Source organism: Scophthalmus maximus, chromosome 15 (assembly GCF_022379125.1).
Source record: "Scophthalmus maximus strain ysfricsl-2021 chromosome 15, ASM2237912v1, whole genome shotgun sequence".
In the NCBI taxonomy this organism is placed as follows: Eukaryota; Metazoa; Chordata; class Actinopteri; order Pleuronectiformes; family Scophthalmidae; genus Scophthalmus; species Scophthalmus maximus.
In genome coordinates this window covers 16,685,001-16,704,182 of record NC_061529.1, presented here as the reverse complement: position 1 = coordinate 16,704,182, position 19,182 = coordinate 16,685,001, and the positions used below count along the sequence as shown (strand labels likewise).

Here is a 19,182-nt window from a genome sequence, read left to right as displayed (position 1 = left end):
TGTTTTCAGACTGGATAAAATCGTTCCTTTGAATCCACTTAGGCTGTTGTTTGTAATCGGTTCCTGTGCACTTTTGTTAGGACTGTATGCAGTAGTATTTAAAAATTAAGAATTAAAGATGTCCTATGGCAGGTTTCTATTGTACACAAAGTTTTATTTACACAGTTTCCAACAAGACAAACTGGTGTATCTCAGTTTCAAAGATGGTTTGTTACACCCACTCAACGTGATAACGGTCCACAAACGTATTATTAACCTGAAGCTTTTATTGTAATAACCCCACAAACGTAATACATTTTCGGCAATTGTAATAGGAGGTACACTACAAACTTAAAGGGGCAGTAAGTGATTCTGAAGCAATACACGTTTTGTAAAAATCAGCAAATATTCTCTCACTGTCCGTTAGCTGTCGGTTCTGTGTGTGCGCGGAAAAGAAATCCAGGTGTTCGGCTCAGCCCAGGCTCTGTAAATCGAAAAAACCAAAACTTGGTGCGGACCACACCACACAACAATGCTAGTGCAGTTTGTAAACATCCCTCGTGGACACAGACGTGCTAGGAGGTGGCGCTGAGCAGTAAAATCACAACAACGACAAAGAAAGAAAAAAAAAAAAGGGTTAGTTTTGTTGTTAGTATGTTTTTAAATTATTAATGTACCACAAAACAAATCTGTGAACTGACCAGGAATGATAAAGCTGCGTGCATGTTTGAGAGAGGGAGAGTGAGATAAAGTGTAGGAGAAGGTAGAAGGTGGACTTGTTAATGTGCAGCCCATATTGCACGTAATGTTTCTGTAAGTTATTTATACCTTAAGAGCTCCCCTTTGACAGGTGATAATATCTTTTTAAATTTTCATATTAGATTTGAGGGAAGTTATTACAATTGTGAAACATTTTCACCTTCCCACAGATGTAACAAATCCCTGCAAATTTTATATATATATTACATTTGCAGGAAAGTTTGTAGTAGTTACGTTTGTTGGAAACATTTTTTTTTTACATTTGTGGGATTATTACATTTGAAGTTGCAGATTTGTATAATGTTTGTGGTTCATTACTTGTGAGAGCTGGTATTACGTTGACGGGTGTTACCTGGTCTTTGGACGAATTGGAACGTGGATTACATCCATGTTTTATCGCTTGTCCTCTTCCTACTTTTGTTGGAAGGCACATGTGCTGGGACGTCGTCATGAATGCGCATGAGATACAAATAAAGCGGGCGCCCATTATTAAAATCACTGACTGATACTAGTAATAGTGTTTAAAAACTCCACAGGTCACCTTTAACACGTGGAGATGGCCTGAGATGAACGTTTTGAGTTAGTGAAACTAATTCACTCAAGTCTCACAACGCAATTATCTTTGAGCTCAAAGTATGGTGATGCGAAAGACGCCCACCACTTCAAGTATGGACTGTGTTTTAATGCATATATTAACTTAGGTGTATATTGCTATATGTTTTAATCAAACAATTAGTGTTGTAATGACAAATTATTGATGGATGTATTTTAAAATGGTGTAATATTTCCACAAAAACGAGATTCTCTCTGTTCAACCCTGTAATTCAGTGAGATAAGATAATGAAACTGTGTGTGCGTGTGTGTGTGTGTGTGTGTGTGTGTGCGCCCTCGGGGGTCTGTCCCTGATAATGAGCTGTCATTTTGACTGTCTATCGGGATGGCTTGACCTCTAAGCCATCCTGCTGGCACACGCGCGCACACACACACACACACACACACACACACACACACACACACACACACACACACCCACACTGCAGTGACAGACAAATACTGTCTGCAAAAAACTACAACACAGAGAGAGGCCCTCTACCTCTCATCTACTCCTCTTCTGTTCATGGAAAACAGATGTTAATGCTCAGAGTCCTTAAACAAAATTAACATAATTGCAGTTTCACTTGCTGCTCCATTATTGAAAAAAGAAAAGAAAAAAAAACATCACACAAAACATAGTTGTGATTGATCTCCTTCAGTAGCTAAACCTGGGTTCTGTTTGTGTTGTGAAATATTGATGGGGATAAAAACTGAAAATTAGATCTCGCAAAGAGACTGAAGCACAGTGAGTTAGGAAAAAAAAAACAGAAACAGCTTTGATGTTTGAGAATTGTGTATCTTTAACCTTAATGTGCAATTTTATTTCAATTTCACCTAAAACAATTTAATGATTCGCAGATGTTTTTCCTCAACACCAGTATGTCTTGCAGATTTTATGTGGGGATGATTGCAACTTTCAGTCTGCCATGAATGTAAGTTGTTATTGCCTTTGTCCATATGCTGTACTATATAATTGCCTAGCATTGCCTCTGAGCTATATTAGCCTCTTCTTCTAATGGATTTTTTTCCCTCCCACTGTGATGTCACAGTTGGACTCTTTTGGGGTAACCCCGCCTACAATCTGAGAATCTCCACATCTCTGAGGAAGGGGCGTGAGATTTCTTACACATTTTGAAAACGGTTGACCAATCACATCAGACTGGGCAAGCTGGCCAATCAGAGAAGACTGGGATTTATCTGCAGGCGGGGCTAAAATAAATCCAGGTGGTTCAGACAGAGGGTGAGAAGAGGAGCTGCAGGAATGAACAGTGTGAGAACACTGATGCCTTTTCTGAACATGAGAGCACGTAAACCTTTTCAAGTGCTAACCCACATTAAAAGTATAAACCTTAATATGAGCACAATATGTCGCCTTTAAAACCTAATATCATGATTTACTTGATATTTAATATTTAAAAGTGTCAGCAACGTGTGTTGTGCAGGGAGCAATTAATACGCCTCGATTCAATGGATAAGATGCACAGAGTGTGTGTGTTTGTGTGAATGTGGATTCATGAAACACAAACCGATACAGCGGGAGCCTCCCTGTGGGCGCTCACACTCGAAGCACAGCACGGAAACAGAACATCGACTCATGTATAGGCAACTCTCCGCACCCGCACAAAGTGGGCCGATGAAAGGATGTGCAACATTACCGCGGTCCGGCCTTTGGGACTTAAAGCAAAAGCATGACTCAACCATTTACCGCCCAGTGAGTCAGCGCGTTTTATGAGAGATGGACTTGTCTCCTGATGCGTTTCACCACACCTTTACATGCACATAGGTGGACATGTGTTACAGATGTGTTCAGGGAGGGTTTTATTTAATTAGATCATTTTAAGGGTTCTTACTCTGCTTCAGCTTCAGACCACAGACCTGCGAACGTCATCAAAGGTCAACTCCTTTCTAGATGTCCTATGGAGGAAAAGTATCGATGCACTGACATCTCTTTTGAAACTATGACCTCACCCTCGATCAGGGTCAGATGGGGCCGGGTGTAGGTTGCTGTGCAAGCATTATCGTTGCCATTATACTGCACAGCCGGGGCTTTGAGCAGCAGTAGCTCAGACTCTTAGTTCTTGCTGACCTCTGTTGATTTAACTCCTCGCCTTGCTGCAGTGACGCAGCAGCAGCGTAATCCAAGGCGGGCGTCTCTGTAACCCGGCGAAAAGGCAGTGTCTCACCGCCCACCCTCCACCTAGATTACTTCTCCACGGTGCAGAATTATCTCTGGAGAGTCAACTTCTGTTGCACTGAACCAACCACTCAACCAGGATTTAACAAACTGTGTGAATGTGAATGAAATCAACAAATCAAAATCTGTAACTTTGCACAACATTTAAAGGGAAAGTAGGGAATACAGTGACCGGTGCTGAACTGCTAAGCCACCAGTGAGCTGTGAGGCAGAGGTAGAGGAGAAATGAATACACGCCATCAACCAAAACTCTAATCACGCCACGATCACTCTCCATGACATTTATATGCTATTGTTTCTTAATTCCCTATAAGGTAGAGTTCAGTGAGTTATACCACTGACTTTGGTAAATAATCTAATGGGTTCAATTCCCGGTCAGGGCGTGGCTAACATCCACTGTGGGCCCTTAATGCCACCTGCCTACCTCCGATATGACTGGAAACTGGTTTCTGTAAGTCACTTTGGACAAGAGTATCAGCTAAATGAATAATGTAGTCTTTGTTTGTTCTATTAAACTGAGCAGGGATGATGCCAAGCATGATAAACACAATTGTGTCAACCCTTGAATTGAATTTGGTGCTATAAAGTCATGATAAGAGCATTGTGTAGAAACCCCCGAGATTAAATTATGGTATTTCAGTTTTGGTGAAAGGTGTTATTTTTTGTGTGGATGTGAAATGTCTGCAAAGTTAAAAAGGCCAAAGTCCGTGGTCAAGGGAGCTCCTATCCCTCGACAGAAAACATGAACTGGACTTCATCAGGAGGCGTGGCCTAAAGGAGACAGGAGCTAAAACCAAGTGTTTCAGACAGAGGCTGGAATGAGGAGCTGCAGAAATGGACTGTACGAGGAAACTGAATTGTTAACTGAACAATAGAGCATGTAAACCCTTTCAAGTAATAATCCATATCAAAATTATGAACCTGAATTTGAGCATGACATGTCTCCTTTAACTTGAAAACTCGGGGTGCATTTATGTTGGTATTGAGTCAACAGGCCGGCCGCTGCAATTTTAAAGACATAAATGAAGTCGTGACAGCGCCTCTCTGCTCGGTGGGGGCTTTACTGCGCCCAGGTATGGTGTGGTATATAACAGCCTGTGACGCACTTGAGCTTTGTCGCTCCACATGACCTTATTCTGACAGCGTTAAAAAAACAAAGGAAAAAAAAGGATCAATGATGCTGCTGCTGCTGTTTTCATCGAACACAACACAAAAAAACTAGGCTTTTTAGCAACATGTATCATTAATGAATTCGGTCTTGTGAGGTAACATAATTACCTACCTGACTTTCCCAAGATGCAACTGTGGCGATAATTACTGAGAACTGACGGTGGCAGGGCAAAGATTTTGTGTGTGTGTGTGTGTGTGTGTGTGTGTGTGTGTGTGTGTGTGTGTGTGTGTGTGTGTGTGTGTGTGTGTGTGTGTGTGTGTGTGTGTGTGTGTGTGTGTGTGTGTGTGTGTGTGTGTGTGTGTGTGTGTGTGTGTGTGCTATAGCTCAGGTGACGTTGAGCTTACAGACAACAGGCTAGTTGACCTTAATCCTGCATCACAACATAAGTACAGGTCTCTGTGTGTGTGTGTGTGTGTGTGTGTGTGTGTGTGTGTGTGTGTGTGTGTGTGTGTGTGTGTGTGTGTGTGTGTGTGTGTGTGTGTGTGTGTGTGTGTGTGTGTGCGTGCGTGCGTGCGTGCGTGCGTGCGTGCGTGCGTGCGTGCGTGCGTGCGTGCGTGCGTGTGCGTCTGTGTGCGTGGTCGTATTAGATGTGTCATCTGTAGCACGTTAACCCGCGCTCACAAGACCACACATATAGAAGCACACAGTATGTGGGGAGATAAGCCTGTTAGCAAGGCTTTAGCTGTGAGGAAATATCTGATTCTGCTCACAGTATCTGGGCAGCTTTTTGTTTCTGTGTGCGTGCGTGTGTGTGTGTGTGTGTCTGTCTGTCTGTCTGTGTGAGAAGAAGGGAAGAGGTGTGCATGACTATAAGGATGACGCAGAAAGATAAAATACCCCCCCCCCACCACCACCAAACCTGGTGGAAGGGTGGGCCGGGAAAAAAACCCTTTAAATTCTGGCATGGATCCAGATAAAAGGGGCGGATCGAGGAATGTTCTATCACTTTGTCGAAAATCGTGAGATTTTTTCTTTTGACAATTTCCCAGGGAATCATTCCTGGATCTTGATAAAAAACAAAACACCTGGCATATTTGGGAACTGACATCTATGAGTGCGTGTGCAATTTGGTGCGCGCATCCAGATAAAACTCCAGATCTAGTAGGTTTTAATGTGGTTTGCTGTGTGTGCGTGTGTGTGTGTGTGTGTGTTTGTGTGTGTGTGTTTAATGTGTCACTGCGCTCAGTGGCAGATTTATGCTCGGGATTATAGCGGCAGAGTGTTTCTAGTTCCAACTCAAACTCTGTTAATGACCCAGTTTGAATCCCGAGACGGTGTTCCACAGTTTTCTGTAGGCAACACTCTCACTAATGACTAATCTCCCCCTGCTGATGTGGCAGTAATCTGCTTTAATCTTATCGTTTCTATCAGCCTACCTTGTACTTGAGGAACCTGGGGAAGATTTTGGCAGCGAAACACTGCCGGCAATCCTCGAGGACCAGCTTTAATCTTGCAATAAGCCACCGTCGAGTGCCAACGCCAGATAGTTAAATACATATGGATTACATTTGGAAATATTTATTTACCGTGGGTTTCTCCCCGCCCCCCCTTTCCCGGGCGTGTCAACATGTTTGTTGAGTAAACTTGCCTTTGTCGGGGCTCTTCAGTGTATTCGCAGCTAAACTCTGGAGCCATTTCTAATCTCTCTCTAAACTTTGCCTGCGCTTTGTCTGTCTGACATGTGAGGCATGTTGTCTTTTCCCCTCGGAAGGAAGCCATCACAGTGTGTGTTTGTGTGTGTGTGTGCGTTTGCATGCTTGTTTCTTGACGAGTGTGACTGCGCACGCGGGTGTTTGTGTGTGATCATTACGTCGTGATCTGAAGCCATCTGGGTTGGCTGGCTCATTTGCATATCTGGTGTTAACCAGCATAAATATTCATGACCAGGGGTCTAAGTTGGTCTGAATATTCATTCTGCCTTCAGGCCGTAGACGGGCGGAGCGGCTGTGATTCCAATCAGCCCAACAGAAGTCGACTCACCCTCTTGCGTTGGTGGACGAGAGCACGCGGCGGTCGGACGCCGCGGGGTCCCTCGGTGGGCCTGGAGAGCTCCATATGTATGTGGATTATCCCATTTGCTCCGGTCACACGGCCGTCGTTGATGCGCGTCGTGCTCGGGAAACGGTGTCTGCCGGTCAGAGGGACAGATGGAAGCGGGAAAGGAACTCGACTCGACAGACAGTGAATTGCCTGTTGAATGGGCTGAGGGGCTGCAGGGCAAAAAAAACTATCCACCAAAGGTCCAATGGAGAAGCTGCAGCGGCAGGATGAAAACATTCCGTGTTAGCCGTCAAACCGCTACGCAGAATTTTTTGAAGTTCCCTCTCAACGGCATTCATTTCCTGTTGCGGTTTCTCTTGCCTTAGCTACCCTTTGTCATTCTGAGCTGTTAAGACTGCAGCCTCAGGTGCAAGGCTACTGCATAAATCATCCGTGGTTAATAGACAAATTGGATATTCGCACGGAGACATTGACAGTCGATATTAGGCGTCGCTCAGCGTGTGGTGGCCTCGGATCTGGGCCTTGGCCGGCTCCACCGTATAAAAGGAACATTTGGGTCTGTATTGAATTCAGTCAGATTTCCATTCGAACTTTCGTGTTCCTGCGTTTGATGTGTTGACTCTCTTCTAGCGCAACTTCAGATCGGTCTCAACGCTGCCTTTGTATCTGCCTGCGGTGAAGTAGGAGATGAATAATGTGACGGCGATGGTGGAGACGATAAGAAGGTGTACGGGAATTATAAGCAACGCTGGCTGGGTTAACAGCACAAAGACATGCGTCTTTAATTAGCAATAAAAAAGAAAAAATGTGTGGCTTTCCCTCCCTCGAAATATCTCTTTGAAGTGTGAACCTTGGCCCTCGAGTACAGTAGCTATGCCGAGCCCAGGAGGCACAGGCAGCGTCTTCCGCGATGCAAAGCAGTACAAAGAGCCTGCGAGGATTATATTAACATTAAATAGAGGTTTTTTTCGCATAAAAGACAAACTGATCAAAGGCGAAGGAAACCTGGGTGGGGCTGAGGCTGAACAAGCCGAGTGCAGACACAATAGGCCGATGCACCTGTCAATCAAGCAGCTTTAGTCCAGTAGTTATCATTATCGTTTAAGTCATCATCCCATATACGATTTTTTCTCACATCAAAGAACAAATTACAGAATATTCATTAATGGTTGCTGTTTATTCTCCTGTAACTATAAAATATGAAGTATGTGCACCGATAAGTTGAGCTGGTTTCAAACTAGGTTTGCGTGTAGAAAGGATGCAGAATGTACGACGGGCACTGGATGAAATTCAAAAGACATGTGGAGGGGATGTGCAGGCTGCTATCATTCCTACTTTACGCTGAATTCTGCAGGGGAACAATTTGTGCTGGAGAATTCGTGAATCGTCTTATTTCTGTTATAGTGCGGGACTGGACGGGGTGGAGGGGTTGGTTGTACATTTGGAAAGGAGCTTTTCATTTGTGTTCATTTTGATTCAGAATGATCAATGACGAAATAGTGCAGAATGCAGATATAGGCAAGATGTCACATGTACACATTGAAACCATATTTTTGTATCTATACAGCAATTTATAAAAAAAAAAAGACATTCATTTTCTATCTTCTAGAATAGGATACAAGTCGCTCGGCTTCTTCTTCATTTCTGACAGTTTACTGCCCCGAAGATTGATGAGCGTGTCGTTTTTGAACCTGTATTAGGGCGGTACAAAATAAATTCATACAATACCCTTTGTGACAACATCTTTTGTCATTTGGACGACACTTTGCTTACTTGCACGCAGCAATGATGCAACCGGGATATTTGCCTGAAAGCCAAACGCGATCGCAGGTTGTAGGAGAGCGAACCGGAGTCCTTGTGAACAGGAGAAGCACTCGGACCAGCTGAGACAATACAATCAGCTCGTACCTGAAAGAGGGGCCACATTTGTCGCATGGACGTGGTTGGGGTCCAGAAGTCCTAACTCCATTTGTAAATTACGCTTCAGACCGATTTGTTCCCCACAACGGATTCAAAACACCACGGGCTTCTTTGCCACCTACGCAGGCATCGTGTCTAACAGTGCAGAGAGAGCGGAGGGAACACACGACCCAAACTCTGGGCTTTTTTTCCTCCCACGACACAACATATGGCAAAGAATCACAAAGATGGAAGGCAACAACAGCTGTTGTTACAACTTAAGACCTACAAAGACGTGGCCCCCCCTGTCAGGAGGGGGCTCACATCTTTGTAGGTCTTAAGTTGTACAGATGAATACAAAAGTATTGTTATAGAATAATTGCATTAAATTGAAATATTTGATCAGTCAGATAAGAATAATTCTCCCTCTGTGTAGTGTGTGTGTGAGAGAGATAGATATTAATACAGAGGATTGAGGAAGTTCCAAACTATTATAGTCTCTCGTCTTTAGTAAATACACACACACACACACACACACACACACACACACACATGCGCGCACACCGAGCCTTTTTTGCAAGCGTTGCGGTGAATACTGATTGAAATGATGGTAATACGAGACGGTCTCTCACATGCACAGAGATACTGTACATACATTCGCTCAGATTCCCGGCAGCCCCACTTACACATGCTCTACACACAATGTCATATACTTTCACAATTTCAATTTTTTGGATGGGGATTTTCAACAGCACATGACTGCACATTTTTCCATATGTTCGGTCAAACGACATAGGCAAATACATTCATTAGGGCACCATGAATAAAAGACAAGCACTTACAAGCGGGCAGAATTCACTCACTTGATTTTTCTCTCTCCTGTCGGACAGTGATGTTGGCAGGCAAAGATCAAACTGTGTGTGTGTGTGTGTGTGTATGTGTGTGTGTGTGTTCGGATGAAATTAAAGGACCTTGGAATCCGGGGATGTGCTCCGCTTCATTCAGCTGCACACATCCAAGCACTCCCACCCGAGTGCTTTAAAAGAAAACGCGAGGGGGGGGGGGGGGGGTGGTCTTGAAGAATAGATCTAAATAATTCAGTCCGCCAGGGATATTGGTATGGGAGAAGCCTCGATGGACGGGTGATGAGAGAGAGAGAGGGATGGAGCTGGAGAGTGGCTGAGACGGAGAGATGGAGAGAGAGACAAATGGACATGCAAGGACAGAAGTGTTTTATATTGTATTAGCACTTAGGATGATGGAGACATTGAGAAGGTCCTCAAGAGGTTTCTGAAAAAAAAGGAACACAGCTTGCCGTCCCCTACTATCTACTTTACCGTAGCTAAGAATTCACGGGGTGTAAAAATGTTGAAATTAACTCATTGTGTTAACTCATTGACAGGAGGGGCGTGTTTGTCCAGCATCTAGGCAGCTTTCCACAAGCGTTTCCAGCTCCATGCATGGATCCTGTCCTGTATTCTACTTTTAGTGCAGTGCCGCCGTCGCACTTCACTTACCGAGCACTCGCGCGTTGATGCGTCGCTGACCTGCGTTGTTGGGGCTTCCGTCGCTCGCCCTTCGCTTGCGCTGTGCGTGCAGGAGAAGTCGAGGAAAGATCAACTCCTCATGCAGCAGCGCCGGCGTTGGCAAATGAAGTTGCGCTCTGAACGCCTGCCCGAGTGCAGACGCGGGCCAGTCAGGCAACGTTAATGCAGCAGCCTGAAATCAACCATCAGGCATTACTGTAAGAGGGATCTTTATTTCTTTGGTAGTGATTTTAGAGCTGATCTTAACAACACCTTACAGTCAAGCTTTTCTTTTGTAAACCCGCAAATCAACGAGGAGGTTTAAATTAGGGGTCGACCGATATGTCTTTTTCCAGGCCGAACCTGGTTGTTACTAATCTAAGAGACCGATAACCGATACTTGAAACTGATATTTGTCTCAAGTAAAAAACTGTCAAAAGGTGTCAAATTTTAGAATAACACAAACGCTTCACTGAAATGCCTTTAAGCACATGTTTAATTCAAGAGACCTTTCAACACGACCTTGACACATGAAGAGCAGGAAGCTGTCAGCAGCATTATTATGAAGGTGAACAAACCAACAGACATGGACAGGACAATTCTAAAGACCAGAGAGGAGTGACTGCGGCTGCATCAGAGCCAAAATAGAACATTTTAAAATGGAATTATCTTATCTGTAAATCGGCTTAAAGAATTGACCCCTAACCCGGATTTCTATTAAGACTTTTTTTTTTAAATATATAGCTCTGGAAAAAATTAAGAGATATAGTCATCCCTGCATGCTTCCATTCCAGTGCCCAATGTTCTTCCCAAATCAATAAGAAAGTTAAAACCCTTTTTAAATAATCAGTTTAAGGAAAGATCTGCCCAAGTGATTGGTAATGCAAGAATTCTCGGACCGGTGCAACAGATCTTATCGTCAGATCTGGAAGGGAGTCGCTGTGAAAACAGGACATCCAGAGCGCCCCATGTAGCGTCAAGAGCTGATGCTAAGCTAGCCGCGATTGGTCAGTCTCATGTATGGCTGTGGCAGATGCCGAGTCATTTTAACAGACACCTTTGAATGAGCTGTGCTAGAGCCGTGGACATTATGCGATGAGCGACGCACCAAATGACATTTGCTCTCGAGTTCTAAATGAAGTTACATTGTAATTGTGTCTGTGGATAATATGTCACAAGTAATGGGCCGCGTTTTTCAAGCAGCGTGGACAACAGCTGACGATGATCTGTTCCCCTCTCAGAGGCAGTTTTCTGACGGTGTACATGCAGTATCCTCTTACTCTCGTATCTGTGCGTACTGTGTATATACCACTTTCGTTGGATTCATATTTACAGACAGAATGGATTTGGCTTTGCTTTCTCCTTGACCTAACTCGTGCAAGCAACGGAATACTTCTAAACCGACCCCGTGGCTTCGCCGTACCCCACACGCGCATGATGCTGCTCCTTTCTAAACTGCCAAATGAAGATGTGTTATCTCTCGGTGCGGTGCGGTGCATGTTGCACCTTCAGACGGGTAAACAACCCATTGCACGGAAAGTTTGGGAGCAGCAGTAGCCCTATGAAATCCTGTAAGCTCTCCCACCACGGAGAGAAAAGTGAACGAGGTAAAAGAGTGGAGTGCAAGACAAACAATGGCAGGAAAAAACACTTTGCAATTTCACCCCGAATGAGAACGTGGAGTATGCGAATGAGAGACTGCAACACAGGCTGGGATAGGAAGGGAAACAAAAGGCCGTAGTGTTTGTGGAGCCAGATTGAATTTCATCATTTATTCAGTAGTTCAGGAGAGAGAGAAACGAGGGTTGAGTGTGAGAGGGCCTAAGAGGCTTTAAAATACCCTGTAAGAAGTTAAATATCAGGTTTCCTAATCTTCTTTCTCCATTTCATCTCTCAACCATCAGCTCCCCGGCTGGCAGCCGCTCATTGGGGAACGCGGGGCCCTACAGTACTACAATGAGGTAATTTGCATTCACTTATGACATTTCTGTCCCTGCTTTCATCAAACCTGACTTCTGCTTGACGCATCAACGGCATCAAGTAACAGAGGCGCATATTTATTGCGAGAAGGCTTCGCAGTCAGAGATGTCGGAAACATCACAGGGGGAGAGATCGGCTTTGTCTGTTCAGAACCAGGTATCACCCACATCAGTTTTTAAAGTTTGTTGTTCCTCAGCTTTAAATTATTTTAATTCATAAATAAGCATTTCACTCCTGCCCGGTACATGTGAAACTGAAAGACACCTTGATTATGAAAATATACATCAGTTAAAATAGGTGAAATACCCGTGTAGCCTTACATTTGAAGTTGCTGTGGTCATACAGATACTGGAATTACAAAAGTTTCAGTTGGAGTGGAGGAGCAGAAGAAAATTAGCAAACCGAAAGATGTGTGTAAGCTGATTACAAGCACCGGGAAGTAGTAGTAGTAAAAAAAAAAAAAAATCAGCAATAGTAAAGTAAGGGAAACAGTTAAACTGTCAGTAGACTTTTACATGATTTTTTTGTTGACGAGTATAAACGAGTCATTCAGAATCAGAATCAGAAATCATTTTCTTTTTTTATCTCTGGGGGAATGGGTTTCATTACAGTTGTTCAAACCAAGGATATAACTATATACAGTTCTAAAATCAAAATAGATTACTATGTAATATGTAATTATGTATTATTAGTTGTGGTTCATAAATACTAATAAGTTACCAGACATTCATTCCCAAGCTGCTTCTTACAATGGAGAGCATGATATACTTTTATTCATTGAACCAGTTGGTTGGGGCATAAGTCACAACATGTTGACAAAACTCTAAACTAGTGTAAACATGTGGACGCATACGAATGACTCCTTTAAAGGTCACATATTATGCAAAAATCACATTTTCAGTGCACATAAATGTGTGTATCTGTGGAGCCTTCCGGCCAACAAACGGTGAAAAAAAAAAGACCACCCTGTTGTTTTCTTGTGAGCTGGCTAAACCCTACAGCCTGGCTCTGAACCACTGGTTCAGATTTCTCTCCCACTCTGATGTCACAGTTGGACTCTTTTGGGGGTAACCCTGCCTGCGATCTGAGAATCTCCACTTTTCTGGTGAAGAGGCGTGACATTTTCTACTCATTTTGAAATGAGTTGATCAACCACAGTAGACTTGGCCAGCTGGCCAATCAGACCAGACTGGGGTTTATTGGGAGGGCGGGGCTAAATGAAATCCAGGCGTTTGAAAGAGGGTGAAAAGAGGCGCTGCAGGAATGGGCAGTATGAGAACACTGATGCCTTTAATGAACATTAGAGCATGTAAACCTTTTCAAGTGGTAACCCACATTAAAAGTATGAACCTGAATATGAGTATAATATGTCCCCTTTAAATTCAAACATTTAGTTTGAAAGTGCACTGTTCGTCTGTTTGTCATGTTCGGGGCGTGATATGGTTTTTCCTGTGAGCCGCGTCACTGTATGCTGAGTCTATCTCGCAGATTTAATCAAACAGCTGCTCATTCATCCGTCCGAGATATAAAGAAGTGGCTGCTGACTGGAAGAAGCTTTGCCGGAGTTTCAGGGGAAGAGCGTAGATGCAGCAGCGCTTCATGGCTGAACGGGCCTGGCCCGCAGCGAGGTACTTGGCCTGGGTCTGTTGGAGCGAGAGCTCCCTTTGAGAAATTCCGAAAGAAAAGCTACGTTCATTTTTCCTTGGCAACTCAGGAAGGTCAAACTGGAGAGGCCTTCAGTTGTTTGTCAGTCATCAGTCAGCGGAGGGGGATGCACCAGCCTTACTCATTAAAGGGGCAGTAAGCAAATACTTCCTCTCGGTCTGCTAGCTGTCGGTACTGTGTGTGCAGTCCTGGATCTGGATCTGAATAAACATCACTCCCCGACACCTTTAAGAGATGTGCTACATCAGGCGCTACGATTCAGGGGTTTTAGTGAGCAAGTCGGTATCCGACACCCGAGGTTGCGGGTTCGGTCCCTGACCAGTGCGGTCAAAAAAAAGGCAACAACAAACAATCTTAAACCAAAATCGCTTACTATCGCCCCTTTACGTCCATGTTGTGCGGAGCCCTTTGGCGCTTGATTTTCTTTTTCAACTCGCTGATCGGATGAGACGGCGAATATTTCCCCCTACAGGTGGCCATTTGTTTCAGTGAGAGCCCGGCGCGACACAGGGAAAAGATCCTGCCTGAACAATGTGACTACGCTTCTAATTTGTCTCCAAACCTGCAGGGGACAGCGATATGTGAAGAGGAGAAGAAAGGGCGAAACACGACAGCCATACTTTAAAGGTGTGATAGGATGATAGGACGGTGGGAGTAGCAGAGGCGAGGAGATGGCCGGTCACACGGGACAGGGCGGATGGAGGGGGGGGATGCGGCAGATTTTTCAGAGGGAGAAGCAGCGCGGCAGAGGTCAAAGCCGGAACTCACAGTTTGCATCACAGCACACCGCTGAGGAGGAGGAGGACGAATGGAGACACAGTGTCGACAGAGTGTTAATGGAGAGAGAGAGGTGGCTTGAAGAAAGGACCAAAGAGATGAGGAAGATGAGAAAAATAGGATGAAAAGGACTGGGGGGGGGGGAAGTAAAGGAGAGAGAATTAGCTGAGGTTTAAATAAATTGGCATCCTTGGAAACATATTGACAAATAAGTTTAACTGGAGGGCAGATTGGTCATGTCTTATCACTAATTGTGTACCATAGATTATATATAAAAACGGTCGCAGTCACCGCGTTCGGAGAATGAAGCCAAGCGCCCGAAGGCTTTATTATTTCTGATGACGTGCAGAGGGCGACTTCATTGGCTGCAGAAAGAAACCACTATCAGTAGTGTATGAGAAAATGACTCTCCATCTCACTCAATGTGTAACGTCAGTAAACGTTTTCCCGTGGACTTTTTTGTTTGGGTCTCAAACGCTAGTTTCAAGTCTTCTTCGACGCAGCACGATCGTGTTCAATAGACAATGAAGCACCGTATAAATGGGAGTGTGACCGACAATAGGTGCATGGTTGCAGGTGGACGTGCAGTGGACCAGCTCAGCCCCTTGCCCCGCTCCTCCAAACATGGTTACTTCTGGTAGAAAAACAACAAAAGCTGGCCAAAATACTAAACCCGAGGCTTCAAAACGGCAGTTCACAAACCGGTGGGTGCCATCCCAGTGGTTTTCCATCATGGTTAAGGCTGCAGCTAGCGATCCGTTTCATCATCGATTGATCGCCCGATTATTTCCCCCGATCAATTGTTTGGTCCATAAGATGAGTGAAACATTTTGATTGTGTTTCCCGAATACCAAGATGATTCACCCGCCAGAGATATTTGGTTTACTGTCAGAGAGGAGCAAAGAAACTAAGAAGATATTCACATTTAAGAAATCACAGAAATTTTGACTTATAGAAAAACTACTTGAACCGATTAATCGATTATCAAAATAGTTGATGCCGATTAATTTAGTGGTCGATGACTCACTGATCAATCAAGGAACTGTTACTGCTCTAGTCATGTGAGATGCTTGCTGGGCGATGGGGTCGTTTTGTTGTGTTTGGCCTCATCCAATCAGCTCCGACAACATTTTCAGCACATGTTGATGGAATAAATCCATTGACTTAATGCATATTCACATTTCTGCAGAAATACCGTACATAACTGATCACATCACTGTAGAAGCAGATCGCTGTGTTTCAGAGACTCAAGCTGTTTTTGTGCACATGGTGCATTCACTTCAATCTGGAAAACCAACCCGCAGCACCACTTTGATCACATTCACTCTGAATAAGTTAAAATCAATGTTTGATGATTTCCCCCCCCCCCCATATATATATATATATATATATATATATAAAATGTACTGCCGCTTTGCCACACTTGCATGGTAACCGCACTTTTGTTCTGCCGGTCGATCCCAGTGATTGCCACAGCTTGTATTTTAAAAAGTGTCGGTGGCTGGTAACACACTGTGTGATTGCCTCATCTGTCTTCGGCAAACTCCCCATTTCTCCCTCAACGCTCGGCCCCGTCTGAATATCTCTCTCACTTCAATTCAATCCTCGATTTTTCCACCTGACGGTCTCGCAAATAAGGCGTATTGAGTTGAGCTGAAGCTCTTTCTCATCTCGAGGAGACGCACGCAGCGATGCACACGCGCGCACACCCACACACACACACACACACACACACACACATACACACACACACACACACACACACACACACAGACAGAGTAACCCTGTGGAGGACACTAATTGACATACGTAATGCATTCCCTATCCCCTTACCCTTAACTCCAAAAACCAAGCCCCCCCTCTACATCTACACACACACACTCACACACACACACACACACACACACACACACACACACACACACACACACATTAGCCCTACTGTTGCAATGCTGTTTGTACAGCTCAATTCAGTTCACAGTGGGCAAGCTGGGAGCAGCTTCACAACCAATTCTCTAAATACCCCCACTGTGTGTGTGTGTGTGCGCGCGTGAGTGTGAGTGTGTGTGTGATTGACTGTTTCCTAATGGGAAAGTAAGACGTGAACGGAGACTCACACAGAGAAGGGACGGACACACACAGAACTGCAGTGTAAAGTCAGGGACGCGGCGACATGTCGTCAAACAAAAGGCCGGCTGCACGCGTCTGGTCGCGTCACGCAAACGCAATTGCGCCGGGCACACGTCGGCGCACAGACGAGCTCAGACAGTCGGACGCTAATAAGGCGTGCAGCACCCTTAGGTTCCGCTGTGCTTCTGATTGGGAGAGAGAGCGAGCATCAGAAGCACCGGAGAAGAGTCGAGCGAGCGATGCCAGTTTTTTGGGGTTTTTTGCCTGAGGAATCGCTGCGACAGTGGCAACGACACACTCCTCCCTAATTAGAATGAGCTATTAAAAAGCGCCCCCGCCTGGTAATTTCATTATGATTTTGGGCTACATTCTGATTGGAAAACAACTAATTGCCACGCTACTGTACTCCCCCGGTTGTGTGTGGAAACATTTCCCACTGAGTGATGCACACATGCATTTGGTAGGTGTTCCCTGACAAACCAGGGGCATAATGGATCCCACATAGCATCCACCCGCCCACACACACACACACACACACACACAAAGGCACTCAAGGCTCAACCATTAGTCTCTTCAGCAAAGGGGTGGAAGCTTCATTTCCAGATGCTTTTAGTGATTTTAACCAGTATGGACGGTCGCTCTTTGTCAACATGTACCAAACAAGACAAATGCACTTTCATTTGACAATGTCAGATTTTTTTTTTTTTTTAATTTCCCTTTTTACTTTGCATACGTCCGTCTCCATCAGGGTCACGTCCCTGATCCGGAGTGAGAGTAGGGCCTATTAACTCTCGCTGAGCGACAGTGACAGCGGCGACCGATGGTAAATGTGACTCTCGACGACTGGAGCGGGATCAGACTTTGCACAGACTGATGCTCGCCACGGCAACAGGCATTGTAGTGCAATGTTGTCCCGCGCCAAACTGCCTCTCCAGCACAGTAGCCCTGTCCTAGCGGAAGCGTGTGTCGTAGGTCTGTCCATGTCACTCTTCTCTTCTCACCATGTGACACCCCTGGTAAGCGGTGGCTCCTCCGTCTCCCCTGATGGTTTTTTTTGTCTGGTGGTTGCCCTCCTCTTTGGCCGAGGGTGTCATTTGCGGTTTATTGCCCGCCGCGCAGGAACCTTTGTTTGCGCCTCGCTCCTTGCGAACACACACGCTGTATGGCGTCAACCTCTGAGCTGGCACGGTCGGCCTCGCTTGACCCTCGTAGGAGCAGTAGGATTTCAAACGGCCCCGGAACAAAAGCAGCATTCGGGGTCGGTAAAACTACAGAGTCAATCTCAAATACAATGTATTCCTGCAGCCGCTGTATCAACGTAATACAGTAAATTGCCGGCACGGCCCTTCGAGGTCGACTTGCTGTCGTTTCTGTGGCGTGTTGATGAATAGGGAGACGACCGCACCCGCAAAAGTTCCGGCGTTTTACATGGACGGTCAAACAGGCACAACTGCGATGTACAAACTTTATGAACTACATCCACAGTAATGTCATCTCCTCCCCATTCACCCCAGCATCTGCTAGAGCATATTTGCGTATTAGCTGACTGCGGTATATGAGGAGATATAAAGAAGTTTTATTAGCAAATGTTATTTCTCCCGGAGACCAAAAATGGATATTCCCCCCCCCCGATCATCAGGTTTTTACTCCCATTGTGTGATCGTCTGCAGGGGCCAGATTTCACACAGGCTACCAGTCGCCTCCTCTGACACCTCACTGGATCGTGCGTCAGCTCCGCTCAAACGCGCCCTCCTCCAGCTTTGACTTTCGGACTGAACTGCAGCGCCGTTGCTCTCAGTTCATTTGTCATTTTGTCCGATGAGGAGGAGGAGGAGGAGGAGGAGGGTGTTTTGTTTTTCCCGGTTCACAGTGTTCTTTTCCCGCAAAGTCGTGCCTCACCTCACGGATTCCTACTGTCAGGCACTCGGAGTTTCCCCATCGACGTGGCTGACATTTCAGCAGCCTCACGGCGATATGTTGTTCCCCCTCGTAGTAGATCTCTTCTGCCATTTACCACTTTTACTGCACACAGACTGAGGATTTTTAAGTATTTAATTGCCTTAATAGACGCCAAAGTTACTTACTCACCCATTAAGACCCGATGAGCCTTTTGTATGAATGCAAAGCATCTAAAACCTCCGCTGCGTTGGCAAACAGCCGCCCTAAAACCCGAGGGTTGTGTGAAAAAAAACTTGACCTTCGCTAAAAACCTTTATTCCTCAGCCTCGGACGCAGATGGAGACAGGAAATGAAACCATTTGGGAGCGTAAACCTTTGGCGTTCACCGTAAATCATTACCATTGCCTTGTGAACTGGATATGGCTGAAACAACAAGCATCTGTCAACAATTCAGTTCAGTTATACCCTCTCCGCTTCAGTGAGGGCCTTTTCTTTTAAATATTGACGGACATTAAGGCTGGGGCAATGATTTACAGCGCCGGCCAAAGGTTCAGGCTCTCGAATGGGTCGTTAAAAAAATGTTTTATTTTGTGTTTCTATGCGCTCCA

At 45.1% G+C, this 19,182-nt stretch overlaps 1 protein-coding gene across 3 annotated transcripts in view; it reads left to right on the top strand.

The window, feature by feature from the left end:
- The window catches only part of lrfn5a (leucine rich repeat and fibronectin type III domain containing 5a), a 140,797-nt gene that overhangs the window by 41,989 nt on the left and 79,626 nt on the right, over positions 1-19,182 (top strand). For 2 of the 3 annotated variants that reach the window (XM_035611073.2, XM_035611075.2), the window contains one exon: positions 12,028-12,084. The exons of the other annotated variant lie outside the window; for it this stretch is intronic. The gene's annotated coding sequence lies outside the window, so the exon portion shown is untranslated. The remainder of the gene's footprint in view (positions 1-12,027; positions 12,085-19,182) is intronic. 3 annotated transcript variants of the gene reach the window in all.